The sequence below is a fragment of the Macaca thibetana genome, chromosome 15, assembly GCF_024542745.1.
Source record: "Macaca thibetana thibetana isolate TM-01 chromosome 15, ASM2454274v1, whole genome shotgun sequence".
Classification (NCBI taxonomy): domain Eukaryota; kingdom Metazoa; phylum Chordata; class Mammalia; order Primates; family Cercopithecidae; genus Macaca; species Macaca thibetana.
Window position 1 is genome coordinate 84,793,336 of NC_065592.1, and position 26,888 is coordinate 84,820,223.

Sequence of the window (26,888 nt, forward strand, 5' to 3'; positions counted from 1 at the left end):
TGTAGGATGAGTGATTTCGACTTGATCTCAACACTTCCTAGTGCTAGGATGCTGAGCTTCTCGAAGACAACGGGCGAGTAGAGGATGGCAAAGCACATAATATTCTTGAAGCTTTCCAATGAAACAGTGTTGTTCGAGGCAGGATGATGGGAATAGATTGCGTTCTCAAAAAAGTTCACATTAGGGATAATTTCAATAGCTATGCTAACCACAGGATTGCCATCCTGACAAGCTTCATATACTTGTTACTACTTTTATCACCGAAATGATAATTTATTGGTTATTTTAATCATAAAAGTCTTGCTGATTTTTAGTTCTGTAGATTACATAATAAAAAACCTTATTTATTTATTTAGGATTAAATAAACACCCAATACATGTTCATTGTTAAAATTTCAAACAATAGAGAAACATTTTTAAAAGGCAGTAAAAATCACCCCCAAATTCTGGCCACCTGCGAGTAATAATTTATAAAAATTTAGTTAGTATTCTAATGTATGTGACCTTACATAAATTAGAACAAACTATTAATGCCGCCTTGTTACCTGCTTTCTTTCTTTCTTTTCTTTTTTCTTTTTTATTTTTTGTTGTTGTTGTTTGTTTTTTCTGGAGGTGGAGTCTCACTCTGTCGCCCAGGCTGGAGTGCAGTGGCGTGATCTCGGCTCACTGCAACCTCTGCCTTCCAGGTTCAAGTGGTTCTTCTGCCTCAGCTGCCCGAGTAGCTGGGATTACAGGTGTGTGCCACCATGCCTGGCTAATTTTTTGTATTTTTAGTAGAGACAGGGTTTTGCCATGTTGGCCAGGCTGGTCTTGAACTCCTGATCTCAGGTGATCTGCCTGCCTCGGCCTCCCAAAGTGCTGAGATTACAGGTGTGAGCCACTGTGCCCGGCCTATAACCTGCTTTCTGAAAAAGTTTTTGGTATATTGTAGATATCTTTCCTCAGTAGTGGCTGTTGATTTAGAATCATCTTTTGTAATAGCCATATTCCATTGTCTGGTGGTTCCATAATATATTACCATTATGTATTTATTCCTTTCGTGATGGATATTTAAGCTATTTTTAATTTTCCACTATTATAGATAGAACTATGATGAACATCAAGTCATATCAAAGCTTACAAACAGATTGAAACACGCTTATTTTGAAATAGGAGCAGACTTATTTTGTTAGTCAGGCAATTAAGAGGTAGTCAGTAAATATACTTTGATAATAATTCTCCCTACGATGCCCTAATTCCTGATTTGCAATAGATTAATGCACTGTCACCAATATTTTCCGAAACGTTGGAAACTTACACTCAATCACTGTAACTAAAAATTAATTTTATGCTATTAGACTTGAGAAGGTAATATAAAGTATCCTTTCCCCAGCGGAAACTATTATAGTTATTTCTAATTCAGCCAGCCCTCATGAAAATAATAAAACATGTATTGGCTTCTTATCTCGTTTGAATATGAAGGTTTATTGTCATTCATGTTAAATGTTGTTTTTTTTGTTTTGTTTTACTTGAGTTAATAATATCTCAGACTTGGACTAACACCATCTCCTTTTGTTAATCATCGACTGTAGTTTTGCAGGATGTGGGTAGGATGAATAAAAACAAATGTCAAAGGTTTCTGTAAGTTAAAAAAAATTCAAAATCCCAAGCAGATTGAAGAAACAGTATAAAGTAATTTTCAGAGGATTATTTTGGGAATGAATTTACAGAATATTTGCTTTTTTATCCTAGTACCTCGTTCAGTGCCTCGGACATAGTGGGCACTCAATATATATTTATTGAAGAATGAATGAATGAAGCATTCATTCAATTTGTGACTTAAATAATGGCAAATATCTGAACCGTTGGGCCAGTTATTTCTACAATTAAAACCATCCATCAGGGTTACCATAGAATTGACTTTCTATACTTAGAAATAAGGTGAGTGTTTTCCACTAAACATAACTCACCAGTTTTATCATTCTTAATATTCATTGTTTATAGAGGGAGTTGGCAAACTGTCTCCTGTGGGCAAAGTCCAGCCTGCTGCCTATTTAGTACAACATGTGTGCTAAGAATAATTTAAAAATATTTTTAAATGGTTGAAAACAATCAAGAGAAGAATAATATTTCATGGCAGGTAAGAATTATATCAAATGTAAATTTACTGTCTGTAGAGAAAATTTCGCTGGAATCCTGCCATGTTCATTCTTTCATGTATTCATGAAATTTCATGTTTTATGGTTGAGTTACAACAGTGGCATTGAGTAGTGACCCACAAAGCCAAAAATATTTACTCTCTGGCCTTTTACAAAACATTTTTGCCAACTCCTAGTTTTGACTCAAAACTGTTTCTTGGGGACAGGGATGCATTTTGGGTTACCAGCATTATTGAATGCTAGAGTGACAGCAACCTTGGCAAAGGCAAGTCAAGGCATTATGTCTGTTTTGTTAACTACCTGAAAATCGCAGTGGTGATATATTCTCTTTTCTCTTTCATCATCTCTGATTGAGAAGACCAATCTTTTATTTTTGAGATAGAGTTTCACTGTTTTTGCCCTGCTGGAGTGCAATGGTGCAATCTCAGCTCACTGCAACTTCTGCCTCCCAGGTTCAAGTGATTCTCTTGCCTCAGCCTCCCAGGTAGCTGGGATTACAGGTTCCCGCCACCATGCCGGGCCAGTTTTGTATTTTTAGTAGAGATGAGGTTTTACCAAGTCAGCCAGGCTGGTCTTGGACTCCTGACCTCAGGTGATCCGCCCACCTTGGCCTCCCAAAGTGCTGGGATTACAGGCATGAGCCACTGCGCTCAGTCTAAGAAGACCAATCTTCTGCAATGCAAAAATAGTATTTGAAAACACATCCATACAATAGAATCTTTAATGGCAGGCTGGACGTGGTGGCTCATACCTGTAATCCCAGTACTTTGTGGGGCTGAGATGGGCGGATCACCTGAGTTGAGGAGTTTGAGACCAGCCTGGCCAACACAGTGAAACCCCGTCTTTACGAAAAATACAAAAATTAGCCAGACGTGATGGCAGGTGCCTATAATTTCAGCTACTTGGGAGGCTGAGGCAGGAGAATGGCTTGGACCTAGGAGGTGGAGATAGCAGTGCACCAAGATTACACTACTGCACTCCAGCTTGGGCAACAGAGCAAGACTCTGTCTCAAAAAAAAAAAAAAAAAAAAAAATCTCCAATGCCAGGATTGCTTCAAACCTCTTACTGGACCCAGCAATTCATCTGTGACCCCTCTGGCCTCTTGGGCTTCCCTCCAGAACCCTGCCTGCCCCATAGGCTGGGGACACTAATGACTCCCCCAAAAGCCTAAGTCAGGATTTTAAAAATTGGGCTCTTTGGAACTTCTGTGGAAAAGTGAAGAGGCTTGTCTATATCCTAAATTTATAAAATTATTGAATTCTTACATGATTTTAGTTTGAGATTTTAATTTTAATTAGTTTCTTCTTCTACAGGGGAGATACTCATTTGCACCAGGTTCCTGAGTGTAACTAAAGATGACATGAGGAAATAAACAGTTCAATTACTGTTATTCTTTAACAAGATTGCTGATTATAAAGGAGAGAGAAATGTTCTTACAGACACATGCTCTTTATTTCTGACTACCTAACAATTGTTTTTAATAATGGTCATTTCAAGCTCTCCTAGTTGTAACATGGATCATTTGCTATACGTATAGCATTAGGATTCTCCAGAGAAACAGAACCACACACATGCACACACACACACGTGTGTGTGTAAATATATGTAGACATATGTAAAAATATGTAAATATATAATTTAAATTATAGAAATTACATATATATTTCTGTATGTGCATATATATGTATGTGTAAATATATGTATGTAACTTCTGTAATTTAAATTCTATATATTTTTAGTTTTCATTACAATTTTCTAAAAAAAATTGATGAGATTGTGGGCACTGGCCACTGTGAAGTGTGCAGGGCAGGCTGGAAATTCCAGCAGGAGCTGATGTTGTAGTTTTGTATCCAAAGGCAGTCTGGAGGCAGAATTCGCTCTTCTTTGGGTGACGTCAGTCTTTTCTTTCAAGGCCTTCAACTGACTGGATGATGCCCACACACATGATGGAGCAAAATCTGCTTTACTCAAAGTCTACCAACTTAAATGTTAATTACATGTACAGTATTCCTTCCCAGCAACCTCTAGGCCAGTGTTTGGCCAAACAAATGGGTACCACAACTTAGCTAGTTGACACTTTAAAGTAACCATTGCACCTATGTGAGTGCATACATATAAACATACATGTATGTATAAAAGACATGTATAAATAAGTGTATGTATGACAGATCCACTACCTTTCTCTCTGAACAATGCTGTGAAATTTATTTCTAAATTTAAGTATAGCATGACTTTAAAATCACAAGAGTTTAAAGTACTATTGGATACTCAATGTGACTCCTCGTGTTCTCTTTTAGTGTCAGTTTAACAGTCTTGTCCAGCTTCTATGAATGTTTCACGGATATGATACTGTGATAGGCAGAATAATAACCCCTGAAGATGTCCATTTTCTAATCCTGAAATCTGCCAGTGTGTTACCTTTGGTGGCAAGGGGGAATTGAGGTCGCAAATCAGCTGACCTTAAAGCAGGGAGATAATCCTGGACTATCCAAGTGGGCCCGCTGTAATCACTAGGGTTCTTAAATGTGCAAGGGGGAGGCAGAAGAGGAAGTCAGAGCAATAAGATGTGTTTTAGACTGAATTATATCCCCTGCCCAAATTCATATGTTAAAAACATAACCCACAATGTAATAGTATTGGGAGGTGGAGACTTTGGAAGGTAATTAGATTCAGATGAGCTCTCAAGGGTGGGGCCTTCATGACAGGATTAGTGCCTTTTGAAGAGGAGACCTCAGAGTTTGCCCTCTCTGCTTCTCTACCATGTGAAGACACAGTGAGAATGTGGCCATCTGCAAGCCAGGAGGCATGGCCTCATCAAAACCTGATCATGCTGGCGTCTTGATCTTGGAATTTCAGCCTCCAGAACTGTAAGAAAATAAATGTCTATTGGGCATCAAGGTATAAGAAAAAAAAAAAAGAGAAAAGAAAAGAAATGTCTACTGTTGAAGCCACTCCACCTATGGTATTTTGCTATGACAGCCTGAGCTGACTATGAGAGGATGTGAGACAGACTTGGCCCAGTGTTGCCAGCTTTGACAACAAAGGAAGGTGACCATGAGCCAAGGACGGTGGGCAGCCTGTAGAAGCTGGAGAAGTCAAAGAAATAGATTGTCCTTTAGATCTGCTAGAAAGGAACACAGCCTTGCTGACACTTGATTTTAGCCCTGTGAGACCCATGTCATGCTTATGACCTAGAGAACTACAAAATAATAAATCCGAGTTGTCTGAAGCCACTAAAGTGTGTGGCAGTTTGTTACAGCAGCAGTAGAAAATGAATGCAGATACTAAGAATCAGATAGGTAGGGCTGAGCACTAAATATTTCAACAAATTAAAACATGCAAAAGTTCAAACTACAGTTATTAAAACTAGAAATAAAGGTGCTTAAAAATGTTTGCTAGCAAACGTCTTGTACATAACATCAACAGCTACTATCATTTTTTCCTTGCTGTTTGCATCAATCCAGGGCACTTAATTCAAAGACTATCAAGAGAATCTCATTGGTGCTCACATTTTAGTATTATTGAATAATTTATAAGGATTAAATCAAGATTTTATTTGCAACTAATTGCCACATGCAAATTTTGGAGCAATAAGTTGACTGCTGTAATCTTTATATAATTAATTTTTTAAAAAGTTCTATCTGCCAGGGGCAGTGGCTCACACCTGTAATCCTAGCACTTTGGGAAGCCGAGGCAGGTGGATCACGAGGTCAGGAGTTCCAGACCAGCCTGATCAACATGGTGAAACCCTGTCTCTACTAAAAATATAAAAGTTAGCCAGGTGTGGTGAAACACGCCTGTAGTTTCAGCTACTACGGAGAATCATTTGAACTCAGGAGGCGGAGGTTGCAATGAGCTGAGATCGCGCCGCTGCACTCCAGCCTGGGTAACAGAATGAGACCCTGTCTAAAAAGAAAAAGAGGCATATTTTATTCATTCAATACATATGGGCTTAACAAATCAAATGTTCTAAACCTGTACTTGGAAGTAGGGAGATAGCGGTGAACAAGATATAACTTTTCAAGGGAATGGATATTAAATAATTACACAAACTGGTATTGAATTGACACAGCAACAAATGCCAAGGACAAAGTGATGAGCAAGAATTGAGTGTAGATGATATGGCAACTGATGCAGTCCCCTGGAAGACTGTGGGGAGGACAGATAATTCTTCCTAGAGGAAGTGACTTTTAGGGTGAGATTTGAAAGGCTAAGAAGGTGGTCAGACAGGAAGGAGGGAAAGGGAAAACAGTTCTCAGCATAGGCAAAGACCTTGGCATGGAAAGGAACTTAATAGTATATTATGAAATACTTAAAGAAGACTAACTTGGTAGAGAAGGGAGTTTCAGGTGAGGCTGAAGACATAGGCAGAGCCTACACGAAGGATTTGTTGGAATTTAGACTTTATTCTAAAGACAATGAGAGGAATTGATGAGTTTCAAGTAGGTGCAAGATACAAAGAAATTTAAATTTAAGAACATTGTGTGTTTCAATGAGAATGCATATAAAGTGTTGTGCTATTAATTACATAATGCATTACAAGTTCTTTGTTAGCATTCTCATTTACAGCTAAATAGTGATTTAGTCCTCAAGCCCATAGATATAGTTTCTTTTGATCCTGGGAAAAATAAAAAGGAAAGGAAGACAGGAAAAAACAAACAAACAGCTATTCAAGGTGGCCAAGGCCAATCTTTTTGTTCCTCATTTTATACATAAAAAAAATTAAGAGGTCACAGAGATTAAGCATTCCTTAGGCCACAAAGCTAATGAGTGACGGTTCTACATCTAGAACATAGGGGAAAAGTTAAGAGGTTCTGGAGGAGGGAGCAAAGAAGGTAAAAAAAAAAAAAACCCATATTCCTAACAATATTCCCAACATTGTTCCTAATAAAAAACCTACACTACATGTATGCGCTAAATATGTTATGTTATTTTATTTAATCTTCAAAACAATCCAGAAAAGTAGGTATAAGTATGCCCAACTTTTAGATGAAAAAACTGAGTATGAAGAGATTACATTCATGTCCATGTCAAGGTTTGAACCATATCTTCTGGTTTCTGTCTTAGCAAACTTGCTATTACACAGCACTGCTTATTTCAGGGTGGTGCAAATGGCCTGTGGTCAATAGCCAAACTCCAGAAACTGCTTTCTTCATCCTGGATTGCAGGAGGAAGGGAGGTAGGTCATAAAGACATATTTTAAATTTTGGAACAAATCTTCTTTTGTTAAGATTTCTCTAGGAAAAGACAAGAGATTATGGGAGGAAAGGAAGGCCTTTGTTCACTTCCTTTATGATTTATAACCCAACCTATTTTGGGAATCTTCCCCTTCAACTTAGACCAAAACAAATTGGTCAATGGATAAGTAGAAAGATAGAGAAATAGATAGACAATTTTAGAATCCTGCTGATAACTTCACCCTCTTCTTTTTGTTTTTTGTTTTTTGAGAAGGCATTTTGCTCTGTCATCCAAGCTGGAGTGCAATGGTGCCATCTCGGCTCACCGAAACCTCTGCCTCCCGGGTTCAAGTGATTCTCCTGCCTCAGCCTCCCGAGTAGCTGGGATTACAGGCGCCCACCACCACGCCTAGCTAATCTGTCTCTGTCTCTTTCTCTCTCTCCCTCCTCCCTCCGTCCCTCCCTCCCTCTCTCTCTCTCTCTCTCTGTCTCTCTCTCTCTCTCTTTTCATTTTTTTGAGACAGAGTCTTACTTTTTCACCCAGGCTGTAGTGCAGTGGCGCGATCTCGGCTCACTGCAACTTCCGCCTCCTGGATGCAAGCAATTCTCCTGCCTCAGTCTCTGGAGTAGCTGGGATTACAGGTGAGTACCACCACACCTGGCTAATTTTTGTATTTTTAGTAGAGACGGGGTTTCACCATGTTTGCCAGGTTGGTCTCAAACTCCTGACCTCAGGTGATCCACATGCCTCCCAAAGTACTGGGATTACAGGTGTGAGCCACCATGTCCAGCTGGCCCCAGCTTTTTAAACTATCACATGGAGGTTGAAGTTCCAAAATGAATTTTGGAGGGACACATATATTAAAACATAGCAAAGCCCTTGGAAACTTCTTTGCCTGAGCTGCACCAGTGAACACAGTTTTCTTCATGTCTGGTTTATAGACGAAGGATGAGAATGGGCAGCAGGATATGCTGCCAGGGAGGTTCGATAGCAGCGTCCACATTAAGGGGGAAAGTCACAGTCTATATGGATTTTGGCAACAAGACAGCAAGTGTAGTGAAAAAGGGAAAGTTGTCTAAATCCCCATGATGTTTCATGCTTGGCATTGACCATGCAGCCCCGCATGCTAATGGGGCTGTTAGAGTGAGCCCTTTGCCCTTTGCCTAATGTTATCTCCACCACTGTGTTTACCATCTTGTAGCCAGAGTTGGTATTAAATCATCATGACGTCCTTTCCAATACAGTTCGGGGTCCTCTAATTTTCTCCTAGTTTGAGTTGTAATAATAATAACAACTAATATTTGTTGCACTTAGTCTCTGCCAGGCAGTGTTCAAAGCACTTTACATATAATACCTCTCTTATTCCTCATGAAAAGAATTAGTAGAGGCCGGGCGCGGTGGCTCAAGCCTGTAATCCCAGCACTTTGAGAGGCCGAGGCGGGCGGATCACAAGGTCAGGAGATCGAGACCACAGTGAAACCCCGTCTCTACTAAAAATACAAAAAATTAGCCGGGCGCGGTGGCGGGCGCCTGTAGTCCTAGTTACTCAGGAGGCTGAGGCAGGAGAATGGCGTGAACCCAGGAGGCGGAGCTTGCAGTGAGCCGAGATCGCGCCACTGCACTCCAGCCTGGGCAACAGCGTGAGACTCCGTCTCAAAAAAAAAAAAAAAAAAAAAAAAAAAAAAAAAGAATTAGTAGAAAACTCCACTTTGTAGGTAAAGAAATGGAAATCAAAAAGATTAAGGGATTTGCTCAAGGTCACTCAGCTATTAAGTGGTAGAGTGGGATTTGAGCACAACTTTTCCTGTCCCTGTCCTTCTTCTTGACCACCTAACTACTACTGGCTCTCAGGAGGCCTCATTGAAGCTGGAAAGAGGTGGGGATCGGGAAAAATGGAATTGCAGACTCAGAAGCACCTCATAACATCAACCCCTCTTATTGCCCACTCCTGGAAAGCATCCCCTGGGTGTCATCCTTGACAACGATCACTTTGCTTCTCCTCAGACACAACAGGTGACCTGGAATGTGGTGCCACATGAGGCAACCTAGTCCATTTTTAGACAGCAGTGATTATCACCCAGTTTCTCCATATTTTGAACAGAAATAATTTCTCTCCCTAACTTCACCTACTTGTCCTAGTTCTGTTTTCTGGAGCTCTACCAAATAGAACTATTTTTCTTCTGATGGATAAATTTAAGTATTTATAGATGCCAGGGAGTTTGGAACGGTTTCCTACTACACCCCAAGCTCCTTTCCCTATTTGCAGAAGAAATGCAGGAGTTCATTCTCCACCTGGGCCAGTGCTTTGCGTTCATTTCTGTGAGCAACTTATTATGTGTGCCTATTAACCCAGAAGGACACAATTGTGCATAGGAAAGTAGCTTTGGTTTAGGGTTCATTTGATTGGAACAGTAAGTACATCTCTGTGTGGTCTTCATAGTTTATTATTATTATTATTATTATTTTGAGATGGGATTTCTCTCTTGTCGCCTAGGCTGGAGTGCAATGGCTTGATCTCAGCTCACTGCAACCTCTGCCTCCTGGGTTCAAGCGATTCTCCTGCCTTAGCCTCCTGAGTAGCTGGGATTACAGGTGCCTGCCCCTACGCCAGGCTAATTTTTGTATTTTTAGTGGAGATGGGGTTCGCCATGTTGTCCAGGCTAGTCTCAAACTCCTGACCTCAGGTGATCTACCCGCCCCGGCCTCCCAAAGTGCTGGGAATGCAGGAGAAAGTCACTGTGCCCAGCCCATGATTTATTATTTAACTTCATTTTTTCAGGACATTGGCTTTGAGTACGGCCCTGTTAGACCCTGGTGTTAAAATGTTAGACAAGTCATTTATGCCTTTTGTGAAAACGGAGGGCTAAAATGTAGTGGGGAAAAAAAGTGAGGTCGTTTTGGGTGTCGTGAGGGAAGGCCTTGAAAGAGCAAGGAGGTGCCTGGCATGGACTCCCTGGGCGGAGGGTGAAGCATTGGATACTTTCAAGGACCAGTAGGCTGGTGCCATCAAGGGAAATAACAAACTGGAATCAATTTGGCAATGATTTGTGGTACTTCTGGTTCAATTTGAAGAGGGGTAAAAATTACAGAGTACATACAGATGAAATTTTTTCTGTTAAATTAGGCATAATAGTTGTGGAAGTTGTGAGTTGTTTATGTCATATTTGCATTCTTGATAAAAACTTCCAGGAGTCCCAGGGACTTCTTTTTTTTTATTTTTTATTTTTTATTTTTATTTTTGAGACGGAGTCTCGCTCTGTCGCCCAGGCTGGAGTGCAGTGGCTGGATCTCAGCTCACTGCAAACTCCGCCTCCCGGGTTTACGCCATTCTCCTGCCTCAGCCTCCTGAGTAGCTGGGACTACAGGCGCCCGCCACCTCGCCCGGCTAAGTTTTTGTGTTTTTAGTAGAGACGGGGTTTCACCGTGTTAGCCAGGATGGTCTCGATCTCCTGACCTCATGATCCGCCCGTCTCGGCCTCCCAAAGTGCTGGGATTACAGGCTTGAGCCACCGCACCCGGCAAGTCCCAGGGACTTCTGTGTTTCAGCGAAACCCTTGCAATTTATGAAGACTATTTCATCTTTAGGATCTTGTTACCAGAACTGACTGTCTTTTTCCTGGGGAAAGGGTGCCTCCCCTTCCTCTGGTGGATTTCACTATTTTGTGTTGAAAAGTAAATTTGCCTAACCTTGGTAGGCCACTTCTAGACATATGACTGTGGAAAAGATCCTTCCTCTTTTGAAGTTTGAATTTCCTCATCTGTGAAGTGAGGGAGTTCAACTAAGCTTCTTTCCAGCTCTGAGGATCATAAGCCCTCTTCTTATTTTGGTGTGATGTTTTCCTAATATATAAAGGCCCAGTAATGTGATATATACTGTGCCATCAATGACACATTCTCCTGGCAACATCTATGGTGTTGCAGATTACGTTATTGGTGGTAATTCTTCATTCCCCTGTTATAGTAACATTATACATTTATATCCCTGCCATGGGTTTATTTTATTTTATTTTAGTTTTTGAGACAGAGTTTTGCTCTGTTGCCCAGGCTGGGGTGCAATGGCGCGATCTCGGCTCACTGCAACCTCCATCTCCCAGGTTCAAGCAATTCTCCTGCCTCAGCCTCCCGAGTAACTGGGATTACAGGCAACTGCCACCATGCCTGGCTAATTTTTGTATTTTTAGTAGAGATGGAGTTTCACCATGTTGGCCAGGCTGGTCTCAAACTCCTGACCTCAGGTGATCTGCCCGCCTCGGCCTCCCAAAGTTCTGGAATTATAGGCATGAGCCACAGCGCCCGGCCCAGCCATAGGTTTAGAGTAGGAAAAATATGCTTCCCAGCTCCTTGGCTTTTGGAGTGGTTGTGTAACTTGCTTGCTTTAGGTGTGGTTGTGTGACCAGTGGGGTGTTAGCAGATGTGATGAAGCAGAGGCTTGAGCTGTGCTTGTGCATGTTCCAGGTACTGGTCCCAGAAAAATAAAAGAAATGTAGAACCAGACCAAAATTCTTCGCAAAGCTTAGAGCCCAGCCTAGATCGACTGAATCCCTGTGGATGCTTGAGTGAAAAATAAATACTTTACATTTTTGCTGCTAAGATTTTGTAGTTGTCTGGGTTTTTTTGTTGTTGTTTGTTTGTTTTTTTTGAGACAGACTTTTGTTCTTGTGGCCCAGGCGGGAATGCAGTGACACGATCTCGGCTCTTGTAACCTCCACCTTCCAGTTTCAAGCAATTCTCCTGCCTCAGCCTCCTGAATAGCTGGGATTACAGGCGCCTGCCACCACACCTGGCTAATTTTTGTATTTTTAGTAGAGATGGGGTTTCACCATGTTGGCCAGGCTGGTCTTGAACTTTTTTGTGTTGTTGTTGTTGAGACGGAGTCTCACCCAGTCGTCCAGGCTGGAGTGCAATGGCATGATCTCAGCTCACTGCAACCTCTGCCTCCTGGGTTCAAGTGATTCTCCTGCCTCAGCCTCCTGAGTATCTGGGATTTCAGGCACATGCCTCCACGTCCAGCTAATTTTTGTAATTTTAGTAGAGACAGAGTTTCACCATGTTGGCCAGGCTGATCTTGAACCACTGACCTCATGATCCACCTGCCTTGGCCTCCCAAAGTGCTGGGATTATAGACCTGAGCCACCACGCCTGGCTTGAACTCTTGACCTTGTGATCCACCTGCCTTGGCCTCCCAAATGCTGTACCCAGCCAGTGATGTGTTTTATAGGGTTAATTAATCATGAAAGTCAGCATGCTTAGTGTATGACCTGACCTAAATCTTTGTCCTCAGTGGACATCATGCATTTACTCATTTCAAGTCTCGTTAAAGGCTTATATCCCGAGTTTTATTATATATTCTATATTTTATTTGTGTGTGTGTATATACACACACACACACTTTTTTTTTTTTTTTTTTTGAGACGGAGTCTCACTTTGTCACCCAGGCTGGAGTGCAGTGGTGCCATCTCTGTTCACTGCAAGCTCCACCTCCCAGGTTCATGCCATTCTGTTGCCTCAGCCTCCTGAGTAGCTGGGACTACAGGTGCCAGCCACCACGCCTGGCTATTTTTTTTGCATTTTTAGTAGAGATGGGGTTTCACTGTGTTAGCCAGGATGGTCTCGATCTCCTGACCTTGTGATCCACGCGCCTAGGCCTCCCAAAGTACTGGGATTACAGGTATGAGCCACCACGCCCAGCCTTATTTGGGTATATTTTAATGAACTCCTTAATGCTCTTTAGTGACCAACTTTTTCGTTTGGTTTGCATTTTTGTTTCACAGGGGTTTCAGTCATTAAAATAAAGGTGGTTTTTTCATTCAATCTATTTATTATACTTGTGAATGGAACTCCAAATTTCAGAGGCTGAAATAACTCTCATTATCTTGATAAGCTACCTGAATGCAGCAACTTGAGTTTGAACACACACTAGGAGACAGAGCTATTGCACTATGCACTGCTTACTCCTAATACTGACTCCTAGTTCTCAGCCACAAACTCCATCTGCAAGATTAAATAGCTGGCATTTATTTACTGGTGCCCAACAGGGGGAAGGAATTGTGGCACAAGAAAAGTAGCATCAGCAGTCTTTGGGGGCTTAAAATTAATGGATTTTTTTCTACCATGCTGTGTTCCAAAATTAATCTGGTTTCTGCCTGCGATGAACTGACACAGATTGTTGTTTTATGGTTATTTAAGGCACAGAATTTACCCTCCACAATTAGGCTTTACCTTACTCTTCCATATAAGATCGAACAAAATGATCCCCTATTTGTATCTTTGAAAGCTGTGAGCTGAGATGCCCATTACCCCCAGTATACTCACTCTTCTGCCCGACTGCTACTAGGTCATTTGGAATTGATAGACTTATAAACTGTATATCCAACACATTGTTATGCTTGCTGGGGGAAAGTGAATACCATTTAAGATACTCCTACATAACCAGTGCTACTACCGTTGTACACAGTTCTTTTGGAATTCCGTTTCATTGTATCCATCATCTTATCTGATAACTCTCTCTTGCTAATTTTCCGAAAGTTTTCCAAGCTCAAACTTAGAATGTTTAGCCTATTAGCTCTTTATGGTAGAGGTGACAAAAAATGATTGGGGATGGAAGGGGCCTTACGGTGAAACTGAAAAATCATTTCAGTCAAACATGGATTTTGTGCTTGTGTCTTCTTTCATAATAAGGAAGAGATTTCCATTCTACTGATGTGGGTTGGTATTAGTCTCCCAGGCATGACACTCTACTCTTTTATATTTGGGTAACAGTTGAAGGCTGAAGACAATATAGGAGAAAGCAACTTTTTTTTTTTGAGACTGAGTTTTGTTCTTGTCACCCAGGCTGGAGTGCAATGGCAGGATCTTGGCTCACTCCAACCTCTGCCTCCCAGATTTAAGCGAGTCTCCTGCCTCATCCTCCCAAGTAGCTAGGACTACAGGCGCCTGCCACCACGCCCGGCTAATTTTTGTATTTTTGGTAGAGACAGGGTTTCACCATGGTGGCCAGGTTGGTCTCAAACTCCTGACCTCAGGTGATCCACCCGTCTCAGCCTCCCAAAGTGCTGGGATTACAGGCATGAGCCACCATGCCTAGCTTAGGAGAGGGCAACTTAATCCTCCTCAAGGGACACAGGATACTTGCCCAAATCATCTTGGGAGTCGTACATATTAAGTGTGACTGTTCCAATATGGGAACCTGTTATGGGCATGACATAACAAATATTTTAGTTGAATAACACAATAAAAATAGAAAACCTGATCTGGTGGAAATGGGATCATAGCATGGAATCTTCAAAAGTTGTTTTATTATTTATTAAGCACTCTCACATAAGTTACTGCATTTATTTCTCAAAACAATGCTATGAGTATAGTTATTATTATACCCATGTATCAAGGCTCATACCCTTGTTCAGAATACCTTGCAATTATTCTTCACCTCATAGCTATAGGTCTTTTCTGCCTTCAGATCAGAAGCTACTTAGAAGATAAAGGTTTAAGTTTTAAATTTTTAGGTGTTCCAATGCAGTACCTATAACAATATGATGATGAAGCCATTCTGACTCAAAGGCTCAGGGATTTGCCAAAGATCCCACAACTGGTGAATTGCAGACTCAGAGATTCAAACATGTGCCTAGGCTAATATTCTTTCTGTTACATTATAACTGGTTTCCTGAAATCCTTATAAACGCTTATAAACTTATTGCATTCTCTCCTATATTTTATATATTACATTTTGTATGTCATGTATATTATACTGTAAGATTTTTATCAGATTCATATGTGTGACAACTTAGTAAGTTGACCTGAAGATGCTAGTGGTGCTCACTTACTGCTTATTCCCTGAGTGGACACTTTTTAAAGGAAGCAAAGCAATGTTTTGCACCCATAAGATCTTCCTATCAAGACAGGGAAATTAGGCATACAGACTTGGAGTACAGAAAAATTCCTAGTAATGCATATGTGGTTGATCTTTCAGACTGAAATTTTACATTAGAGAGGAGTTTTGTTATTATTATGCGACTATGACCAAAGTAAGATTCCCTCTGTCTTACAAACTTCCCTAAATTGGGAGTTTCAGGGTATTACCCTGCATTCTTTTCTAGGCTCTCAGACATTATGTTGTAGAAAGCTAAGTGAAGGAATCCCTCAAATGTGAACAATTTTGCCTGTCATGTTCTTTCCCTAAACTGTGCAAAGAAAAACAATAGCAAAGATTTTCTAATCTTTTGGCTCTTAGTCCTCTCCTAAGTGGGGAACTGAATCATTCTAAGTAGTATACAGAATTAATTATTGTTGCAAGAGTGTTGCCAAGCTTGTAGATTCCCAGAGATTGAGGGTGGGGTGATTTTTGCCTTCCAACCATACTAATATTTTTTCATAAATATGTTTAAAAAGTACCCACGAGCTGTTTTTGTTTTCACTCCCATCATGTCCTCAATGTAGGTCCCAAGGAAATTGACTTTACTGGGTCTTAATTTTCCTTAAAATAATGCACTTATTCATTTATTTTTTTGAGACACAGTCTCCCTCTGTTGCCCAGGCTGGAGTGCTGTGGCACAATCTCAGCTCACTGCAACCTCTGCCTCCCCAGCTCAAGTGATCCTCCTGCCTCAGCCTCCTGAGTAGCTGGGACCACAGGTGCACCACCACAACCTGGCTAATTTTTTGTATTTTTGGTAGAGACTGGGTTTCACCATGTTGCTCAGGCTGATCTGGAACTCATGAGCTCAAGTGATCCACCTGCCTCGGCCTCCCAAAGTGCTGGGATTTCAGGCATGGACCACCGCATCTACAGCTAGTAATGCTGATCAATCTCACTCTCCACCAATGCTGCAGATGTAATGCTGATACTAGAGGACATTGAATTTAAAGTCTATTTACCCTTATTTTAAAAGCATTCTTTTTGTGGTTCTTTGAAATAGCAGTCTCTTTTAATGTATTTAGGCCTTTTCTCACAGAGAGAGAGGAATAGAAGAGAGAGAAAGAGAAACGCTAGTGAGGAATTGTCTGTCAATAATTACATATCATTTATTTATCTGTCAACAATAAACAAGAATTAAGAGCCATTGTCAACAAAATATTCTTTGAAAACAAAGTGAAATCACTTCTGAAGACGTGCAAATTTAGCATGATTTATGATGCAAACTATTGACATTTGATTTATATCTAATAGCTCAAAAATACTTATCATGTATACATACTTGCTGATAAAGGTTTAGAATTTTGGGATACTATGAAAAATTATGATAATGAAATAATATTTAGTGCTGCAGGAATAAGAGTAGAGAACTTTCAATATGTACTTCCCTCTCTGTCAATGCCTTATCCACAAAGGATGTAATATGGTGTCTTGTTTATGAGCCTGGATGCTGAGACAGCCTACTTGTTTTGTGTTCTAGTTTTGTTCCTCTTACTACCTGTGTGACTTTGGTCAACTCACTTAACTTCCCTTGCCTTGGTAAAATAGGGTTCCCATTAATATTCACCCCAAAGGATTATTCTGATGATTTAACAATGTATGCAGAATAGTGTTTGATATAAAGTAATTGCCCAATAAATGCTAATTATTATTATTTTAAAATTTTACTTTAAGTTCTGGGATACATGTGCATAATGTGCAGGTTTGTTACACAGGTATACATGTGCCACGGTTCTTTGCTGCACCTATCAACCTGTCATCTAGGTTTTAAGCCCTGCATGCATTAGATATTTGTCCTAATGCTCTCCCCCCACAACCCCTTGTGTGTTGTTCCCCCCTGTGTCCATGTGTTCTCAACCCCACATGAGTGAGAACATGCAGGCCCTGGTGTGTGTTGTTCCTCTCCCTGTGTCCATGTGTTCTCATTGTTCAGTTCCCACTTATGAGTGAGAACATGCAGTGTTTGATTTTCTGTTCCTGTGTTAGTTTGCTGAGGGTGGTGGCTTCATCCATGTCCTTATCTCATTCTTTTTTATGGCTGTGTAGTATTCCATGATGTATATGTACCACATTTTCTTTATCCAGTCTATCACTGATGGGCATTTGGGTTGGTTCCACGTCTTTGCTATTGCAAATTGTGCTGCACATGTGTCTTCATAGTAGAATGACATATTCCTTTGGGTATATACCTAGTAGTGGGATTGCTGGGTCAAATGGTATTTCTGGTTCTAGATCCTTGAGGAATCGCCTTCCTGTCTTCCACAATGGTTGAACTAATCTACATTCTCACCAACAGTGTAAAAGCATTTCTATTTCTCCACAGCCTCACCAGTATCTATTGTTTCCTGACTTTTTAATAATTGCCATTCTGACTGGCGTGAGATGGTATCTCATTGTGGTTTTGATTTGCATTTCTCTAATGATCAGTGATGATGAGCTTTTTCTCATATGTTTGTTGGCCACATAAATGTCTTCTTTTGAGAAGGGTCTGTTCATATCCTTTGCCCACTTTTTGGTGGGGTTGTTTATTTTTTTCTTGTAAATTTGTTTAAGTTCGTTGTAGATTCTGGATGTTAGACCTTTGTCAGATGGGTAGAAAATGCTAATTATTTTTTGTGTATTTTTACAGAATTGGACAAAAAGGGAACCATTTGGTCTCCAAAAAGTGAAAGAGTTTTACCTATTTGTTCACCGATATATACTCAGTGATTATAACAGTGCCTGGCATACAGTGGTTACTAATAAATATGTATTCAATGAAGGCCTATCTTAAAGACATTAGAAGAAAAGGACTCTAAATAATATGACCTACATCCCCCATGCTATGGGTTGAATTGTGCCCCCTAAAAAGACATGTTGAAGTCCTAACCCCCAGTGCCTCAGAACGTGATCCTTTTTGGAGATAGGGTCGTTGCAGTACGTAAAGATAATACCATACTGGATTAGCATGGACCCTAATTCAATATAAATTGCATTCCTATAAGACAAGGGAATTTGAACCCAGAGTCACACAAAAGAGAAGACAGAGGCAGAGACTGGAGTGATGGAGCTGCAAGCCAAAGAATGCCAAGGATAGCTGGCAACCACCAGATGATAGGAAAAGTTTTTTTTTTTTTGAGATGGAGTTTCACTCGTTTCCCAGGCTGGAGCGCAATGGAGTGCAATGGCATGATCTTGGCTCACTGCAACCTCTGCCTCCCAGGTTCAAGCGATTCTCCTACCTCAGCCTCCCAAGTAGCTGGGATTACAGGCTTGTGCTACCACGCTGGCTAATTTTTGTATTTTCAGTAGAGACGGGGTTATCTCCGTGTTGGTCAGGCTGGTCTCAAACTCCCGACCTCAGGTGATCTGCCCGCCTTGGCCTCCCAAAGTGCTGGGATTACAGGTGTGAGCCACGGTGCCCGGCTGGCTAGAAGTGATTTCTAAGAGAAGTCCTTTGAAAGAAAAAGTCCACCTACAGTGGTCTAATGATGAGGATTCCTACTACTGGTTTCACTTTAAGTGTAGTAAAATATTCACTTCCCTTGTTTTCTAATCTTACTTTCCAGTAGCATCTTCATCTCTTTTCTCTCCACAAAACCATAGTAGGTAACCACGAGAAGATCGCTACTGTGGCCCTACGTGTGACCTCTTTAGAAACTCAGAACCAAATGGGCATTTATAAACTTTAGGAGTAGTTTAGGACAGTATGAACAACTCCCTTTGGGGTACCATGTTGATAAGTAAAAATTCCATTACATCCCTGGTCATTTTTTTTTTTCATCTTAAAGTTACAACTGGCTACTTTCTTTGAAGTTTAGAAGTACATTTTTAATTTTAAAAGTAATATATGTGTATTATTTAAAAAACTAGAAAATTTAGAAAAATATTAGAAAATAAAGAGAGAAAATCACCCATAATTTAATTATTCATGGTGAATTTTTTCCCATCATATTTTTTTATTTTTTTAACCTCTTCTAGTTCTCTTTTATCTCAAGCAAGTTTTTTGGAGTATTATTGATTTTTTTTTTTTTTTTTCTCCGTGACAGGGTCTTGGTCTGTCGTCCAGGCTGGAGTGCAGTGGCACAATCTCAGCTCACCGCAACCTCAGCCTCCTGGATTCAAGCAATTCTTGTGCCTCAGTCAACCAAGTAGCTGGGATTACTGGTGTGCACCACCACTCCTGGCTAATTTTTGTATTTTTAGTAGAGACAGGGTCTTGCCATGTTGCCCAGACTGGTCTTGAACTCCTGAGCTCAGGTTATCTGCCTACCTTGGCCTCCCAATGTGCTGGGATTACAGGTGTGAGCCACCCTGGAGTACTATTGAATCTGTTGGCCTTTCTACAGAAACCCAGATATAATCCGCTTCTATTTGTAATACCTGGCTTTGTTTCAGTGGTGCTATTTTTTTCTACATCCCATCTCCCTCTTCATCCTCAACCCTGAAATTTCTGATACAGGCTGAGAACATTAGAGTCTGGAATAAATGACCATCTTCAGGAGTGCCAGACATTGCTTCTAAGTGAAAAACATTTCCTTCCATCATACATTTACTTTACTAGATCTCTGAAGAATCCCAGTAGTAGTTATAATTACTAGTCTGCTAGTAACCAGCAATAACTTTCAGATATTTTTTTCTCCTGTAACATTCTTCCTGTAAGTACTACGCACAGATTACCTAACGTGGCAGTAGATCATAACATTTTAATTTTTAAACTCAGTGACAGAATTGTCAAGTTGTTAATGAACCAAAGTTTTGTGTCAATTCGGCCTGGGATTAAGCTCCAGTTTCTCACACTTACCAGCTGCATGGTCTTACAGAGGACACTTTATCTCTCCGAGACATAGTCTGGTTTTTAAAAAATGGAGATAAAAATGGGATTCCATCAATCATGGTGCACATTGTGAGGGTTAAGTGAGATGATGGTACAGAGGTTATGAGCACAGACTCTGGACCCAGTCTGCCTGGATTCAAGTCCCGCCCCTGCCACTTACTGGCAGTGTAATCTTGGGCAGGTTTCTAGACCTCCCTGAGTTTCTGGTTGCTATGTTAAATGCGGATAATGACAGTTCCTATTTTGTAAAGTTGCTGTGAGAATTAAGTAAGTTAATGCATGTAATACATGTAAAACACTTAGAATAAGGCCTAGCTCATGGTAAGTGCTCAGCCGATGCTAGTTGTTGTTTTATTTTATTATTTTTATTGGCATTTATAAAGCCTGGCCCATAGTAAGCTCTTGGCAGATTGTTTGTTCTTATGACTTGTCTGGACTTGTCAATGTCCTCTGTCCTTTTTTTTTTTTTTTTGATGGCTACCTTATTAGGATAGATAAATAGGGCCTTGCCTTAAAGTAAACACTGGAAACCTTTGAAATTTGCAAGTCAAGAAGAGTAGTTGTTATCAACAACTCTTCACAAGATCAAATGGATTTTTTCTTTTTGCCACTTACTCTCCATCAGCTAGAAAAAGAAAGGCACGCTCTTTCCATTGTCCATGCATATTTCTCCAGGAGAGAACCACCTCCTGGAGAAGGAGGACAAGAGCCTGAACACCTGGACCGAAAAAGATACTTAACCTCATTATTTCTACTTCAATAGAAATGCAACATTTATCCTTATTTTTTTTTTTCCTTCTAAGAAAAAGAAGAGCTCAGAATTTTCAGCAATTCCAGTTTGAGACATTTTTTTTTCTAAAGAAAACAGAAAATATTTGCTGCTTGAGTCTCCATCTTATGCATATAACAAATTTGCTATAAAACTATATTGCTTGCTGAGGAACACATTTGACTCAGAACCCTGCATGCTGAAAAAACTGGGGACATATGATGATAACAGAAGTAATCATTTTGGGGCAAGTAATTCTGGTGTTCTGTTTTTCATTTTTTTGTTGTTGTAGACTTTTTTTTTTTGTTTTTGAGACAGAGTCTCACTCTGTCACCCAGGCTGGTGTGCAGTGGCACAATTTTGGCTCACTGCAACCTCTGCCTCCTGGGTTCAAGTGATTCTCATGCGTCAGCCCCCCAAGTAGCTGGGACTACAGGTGTGGGCCACCACACTCAGCTAATTTTTAAAAAATATTTTTAGTAGAGATGGGGTTTCACCATGTCGGCCATGCTGGTCTCAAACTCCTGACCTCAGGTGATTTGCCAGCCTCGGCTTCCCAAAGTGCTGGAATTACAGGTGTGAGCCACCATGCCTGGCCTTTTGCTGAAGTTTGATAAGATACTGGTATTTAACAGAAGGAACAAAAATATGGTAGATGATCATTGTTCATGTCATTCATTTGTATCTATATTGTACATCATGCACTGCACACAAAAAAACCATAACTACAAGTAGTTGATCTGAAGACTGTTAGCCCAGTTAGTATAGAGTAGGTCTTTTTCTCTGAAGTAATGTCAAAAAGGATTTCACTGTATTTCATTTCAGAAATAGAATTTGTGATGGATTAGACAAGTGCTGGACTGGAGCTTTTATTTTTAATAATTTTTATTCAATTTCTGCCATACGCCAGCTGCTTTCACAAATGCCATTTTGCCACATAATCTATGAAAAAAGAATTAGTTATGCAAATTAATAATATAAAAAGAAGTGTAGGGAACATATTAAGTCTCTGCCGGGGGCATATTACTCCTATATGATTTAAAATAAATGCATATTTCCTTACATATTGTTAAAATTCAGAAATTAGTATTTCAGATTTGTCTACCTCCATGAGACTGAACTTTAACATGTAATCACTGGAGGTAATTTCTTATGGTAATATACATCTAGATAAATGTGTTCCAAGCACAGGTCGAGCCCCAGTTTTACCACGTACTAACCAAGCCTCAGTGTCCTATTTATCAGACTAGAATAATAATATCTACCATCAGAGTTATTTTCAGGATTATGGTACATAATATACGTAAAAACCAACCTGTAAGGTGATACGCAAGTATGAGGTATCATAAATAATCAAATATTTAAAATATTATCAGCTTGAACTAGCTGCTTGAATCAAATACTTTTTATCTACCCTGGACCTTAGTTACAGATTGAATGTGCACCAAGTGCATTTCACTGAATATGGAGGTTCTCATTCACATTCAATATCTCTTTTTGGGCAAGACTATTAATAAGAAGAGAAGAACTATGCATATAGATATTTAAGTTAATACTAACATAGGAAACGACACTTGGTAATAATACATAGTAAGAGAAAAAAGAAATAAGAAAATATTACAAGGACTTGTTCTAAATCTATTTTGGCTCAGTACTCCCACAGCTTAAAAATGTTATTTTTTCCCATTCTTTTTTTTTTTTTTTTTTTTGGAGACAGAATTTTTGCTCTTGTTGCCCAGGCTGGAGTGCAATGGCGCGATCTTGGCTCACCGCAACCTCCACCTCCTGGGTTCAAGTGTTTCTGCTGCCTCAGCCTCTCGAGTAGCTGGGATTACAGGCATGCGCCACCAGGCCTGGCTAATTTTGTATTTTTAGTAGAGACGGGGTTTCTCCATGTTGGTCAGGCTGGTCGTGAACTCCTGACCTCAGGTGATCTGCCCGCCTTGGTTTCCCAAAGTGCTGGGATTACAGGTGTGAGCCACTGCACCCGTCCGATTTTTCCCCATTCTTTTCTTTATAATTTGGAAACACCATTCAGGCCATCCCTACACCAGGATGGCATGGCTAAGGGAAGCAGGGAGGGCTATGGAATTCTAGTTACACTCCACTGTCATAAATCAGACATCTGCTATGAGAAGCAGTGAAGCAGACTGGCTCAGCTCATGGAATCAGACTGTGCCTCACTAACCTTGGGCAAATTATCCTGTCCCAGACTTGAATTATTCACCTATAAAATGGAAATGAAGTAGCACCTTCTTCTAAGATGAAGGTAAGAATTACATGACAAGTAAAGCGACACTATTCAAACTTTGATATGTACCCAAATCGCCTGGGGATCCCATTAAAATTCAGATTCTGATCCAGTAAGTGTGGGAGAGCCCTGAGAATTGACATGTCTACAAGCTGGCATGAAAAACCACCACTGCCACCACCAAAACCCAGTGGGCCTAATACCCCACTTTCCCAGTCTCAGATGTTGGAGAAGGAAGGCTTCTCTCCTCTGTAGGCTACAGGAGAAATCCATAGATGCTCAAGTGGCTTCCAGGCATATTATATGGCTTCCATTTTTTTGAAATATTAAAATATATTTTTCTCTTTTTTTTTTTTTTTTTTTTGAGGCAGGGTCTTGCTTTGTCACCCAGGCTGGAGTGCAGTGGCGCAAACTTGGCTCACTGCAACCTCCTCCGGGTTCAAGAGATTCTTGTGCCTTAGTCAACTGAGTAGCTGGGATCACAGGCATGTGCCACCATGCCCAGCTAATTTGTGTATTTTTAGTAGATACAGGATTTTACCATGTTGGCCAGGCTGGTCTTGAACTCCTGACCTCAAGTGATCTGCCTACCTTGGCCTCCCAAAGTGCTGGGATTACAGGCATGAGCCACCGCGCCTGGCCTGATATTTTTCTAATTATATTTGTGAAGAAGAAGCAAGCAATCCAGAGTGGTATAAAATATAATGTAAATACCACCCTCCCAATTTCATTGCTTAGGAAGCAATAACTGAAATATATGTGTGTGTGTATATATATATATTCAGTTTATAGCTTTCTATTGCTGTATAAGAAATTATCAAAAGTCCACCGACTCAGTTGGGTCCTCTGCTTAGAGTCTCACAGGGCTGAAATCAAGGTGTTAGCCAGGCTCTTATTTGGATGCTCTGGGGAAGAATCCACCTCCTGCCTATTTGAGGTTGTTAATTATTTTGTGGTTATAGGCTGAATATTCTTGTTGGCTGGGGGTCACTGTCAGTTCTTCAGATCAGATCCTTTCCATGTGGTCCCTTCCATCCCTCCCTTTTCAAGTCAGTAAGGCATATTGAGTCCTTTTTGCATTTTGAATTTCTGATATTCCCTTTTGCTCTGAAGTCTGCTACTAAGGGCTCATGGGTTTGCTCTGAAGTCTGCTACTAAGGGCTCATGGGTTTGCTCTGAAGTCTGCTACTAAGGGCTCATGGGTTTAGGTCAGGCTCACCTGATAATCTCCCTTGTGATGAACTCAAAGTCAACTGGTTAGTAATCTTAATTACATTGTAATGTCCACTTTCTAGTAATGTAACATAATTACAAGTATAACAGAGAACAGGGATCATGGGGCCATCTTAGAATTCTGCCTTCCACATTTAAAATATGAAATTATGCAACACTTATTCTTCTGAAAGCTTTACTTCTCTTCCATGCTGTGCAGATGTTTCTCATTAAATATACATAAAACCTTTTAAATTGCCTTTTTAGTGCTGAATCATATTCTTTTGTAAAGGTCTATCATAACAATCTCTCTACTGATGTCTGTTTAAATTGTTTCCATTTTTAAATTATAAACATTGCTGTCATATCAAGACTGCTGCTCTACCTTGACTAATTATCTCTCTAAGATAAACGCTAGTTGAGAAATTGCTGATCAAAGGGTGTACACATTTAAAATATTGGCATACATTTCCAATCTCCCCCCGGAAAAGTTGCATCAACTTACATTCCTGTTAACAGTTTATTAACACTTTGGGAGGCTGAGGCAAGTGGATGACCTGAGGTCAGGAGTTCGAGACCAGCCTGGCCAACATGGTGAAACCCCGTCTCTACTATAAATACAAAAAACATTAGCCAGGCATGGTGGTGGGTGCCTATAGTCCCAGCTACTCTGGAGGCTAAGGCAGGAGAATCACTTGAATCCGGGAGGCGGAGGTTGCAGTGAGCCGAGATCGCACCATTGCACTCTAGCCTGTGCAAAAAGAGCGAAACCCCATCTCAAAAAACAAAACAAAACAAAACAAAACAACAACAACAACAACAACAAACCAGTTCATTAAGAGTACATGTTTCCCTACATACACTCTTGCCAACACTGGATTCTAACAATTCTTTTAATCTTCGCTAACATAGAGATGAGGCATATCCTATTCTCTACTTACTATTTCTCGATTATTTATGGGATTTGACATCTTTCTCTGCTTTTGTTATCCACAAATGTTGCTTCATTTGAGAACTGTCAGTCATTTTCTCTGTCAGGGCTCTTAGTTACAGGCAACAAAGCCAACTACAGTTAACCTAGGCAGAAACAGATTTTGCTGGAAGGATATGGGAGAGCTTAGAGGATATGGGAGAGCTTAGAGAATCAATGAGAAAGTTGGAGAACCAGGCTTGGTAAAAGAGTGCTAGGCGGTGGGAAATGCAGTACATGTAATATCACAAGACAGGACAGTTACTATGTTGTCGTTGGTATCCTGTCTACAACCAACCACTGCTGTCTTGGAACGCTCAACACTACTGTAAATAAATTCTCACTTGCTCCGCTGTCTTTTCATCATTCCTTAAGACTCAGAGTCCCAGGTGGAGGCACGTGACTGACTGAGTCCATGTCAGATGTCTGACAGGATAGTCAATGGATAAGTGCAGGATTCTCTGGCCCCTTTGGCTTCTGTAGTAGAAAATGGGGGCTTACTTTCTACCAATACTTGCCTGCATTAGATGACCATTCATATGCTGGGTAGCCCACCCTCAAAAAGACAAATATCATTTCTTCGTTTTTTCTATTGCAATTTTTTTTCTTATTTATTAGATATTTTTAATATTGGAGATATTAATACTCTGCAACATGTATTGCATATATCTTTCCTTTTACTTTTTCTTTTTCAATCTTATTTATATCCTGGATATTTTTGTGGCAAAGAAGTCTTTTAAGAAAAGTGACCCCAACCAGTTCTTTCCTGCAGAATCCAGTAATTCACATGGCATTGTTTCTGAATCAAACAAACCCTGCTGTCCTAGCTACAGTCGATTTAACTGAGGAGTCTGTTTATGGAGAAAGGTGGTTTGTTACTGCAAGATTCTTTGCTTTTGCTTTTCTTTGTTTTCCACATATCAAGGTTACAGTATACTGAATGATAGAAAATTCACCCAAGTTCTTTCTTCCGGAAGTTAAAGATGTTAGTCAAACAGAAGAATATGGGTCATTCAAGCTTGAGTTGCAGTCTTGAGTGTTGAGTTATTCCTCTGAAGCTCCTAGAAGCCTGCAGCCCAACACTGGAACACCTAAGACCCTGAGGAGGAGTGTGGCTGATGAGGAATTTCTTATTTGAGCTCACATTCTTTTTTCTTTCTTTTTTTTTTTTTGAAATGGAGTCTTGCTCTGTTGCCCAGGCTGGAATGCAATGGCACAATCTTGGCTCACTGCAACCTCTGCCTCTGGGTTTAAGCGATTCTCGTGCCTCAGCCTCCCAAGTAGCTGGAATTACAGGTGTGAGACACCACTGGCTAGTTTTTGTATTTTTAGTAGAGACAGGATTTTGCCATGTTGGCCAGACTGGTCTCGAACTCTTGACCTCTGGAGATCAGCCTGCCCGGGTCTCCCAAAGTGCTGGGATTGTAGGCGTAAGCCACAGCACCTGGCCTAAAACTAACATTTTACTTTTTTTTTTTTAAGCTAGAACAAATGTTTGAATAAATCACCTGCATGAAATAATATTTAAAATATAGTACCTTCAACACATTATAAATATGAAATGTCCCCTCCCCAAACCCATTTGCTTCAGTGTACAGAGTCTCCCAGGCAAGGTTTTCCATCACTCAGCCAGTGGAATGGATG

The 26,888-nt window shown here is 40.4% G+C and overlaps 2 protein-coding genes across 2 annotated transcripts in view; one reads left to right on the top strand and one right to left on the bottom strand.

Moving 5' to 3' along the window:
- The window catches only part of ANXA1 (annexin A1), an 897,109-nt gene that overhangs the window by 131,605 nt on the left and 738,616 nt on the right, over positions 1-26,888 (top strand). The gene's annotated exons all lie outside the window — the stretch shown is intronic.
- Positions 1-26,888, bottom strand: part of LOC126937315 (sin3 histone deacetylase corepressor complex component SDS3-like) — a 70,654-nt gene that overhangs the window by 42,218 nt on the left and 1,548 nt on the right.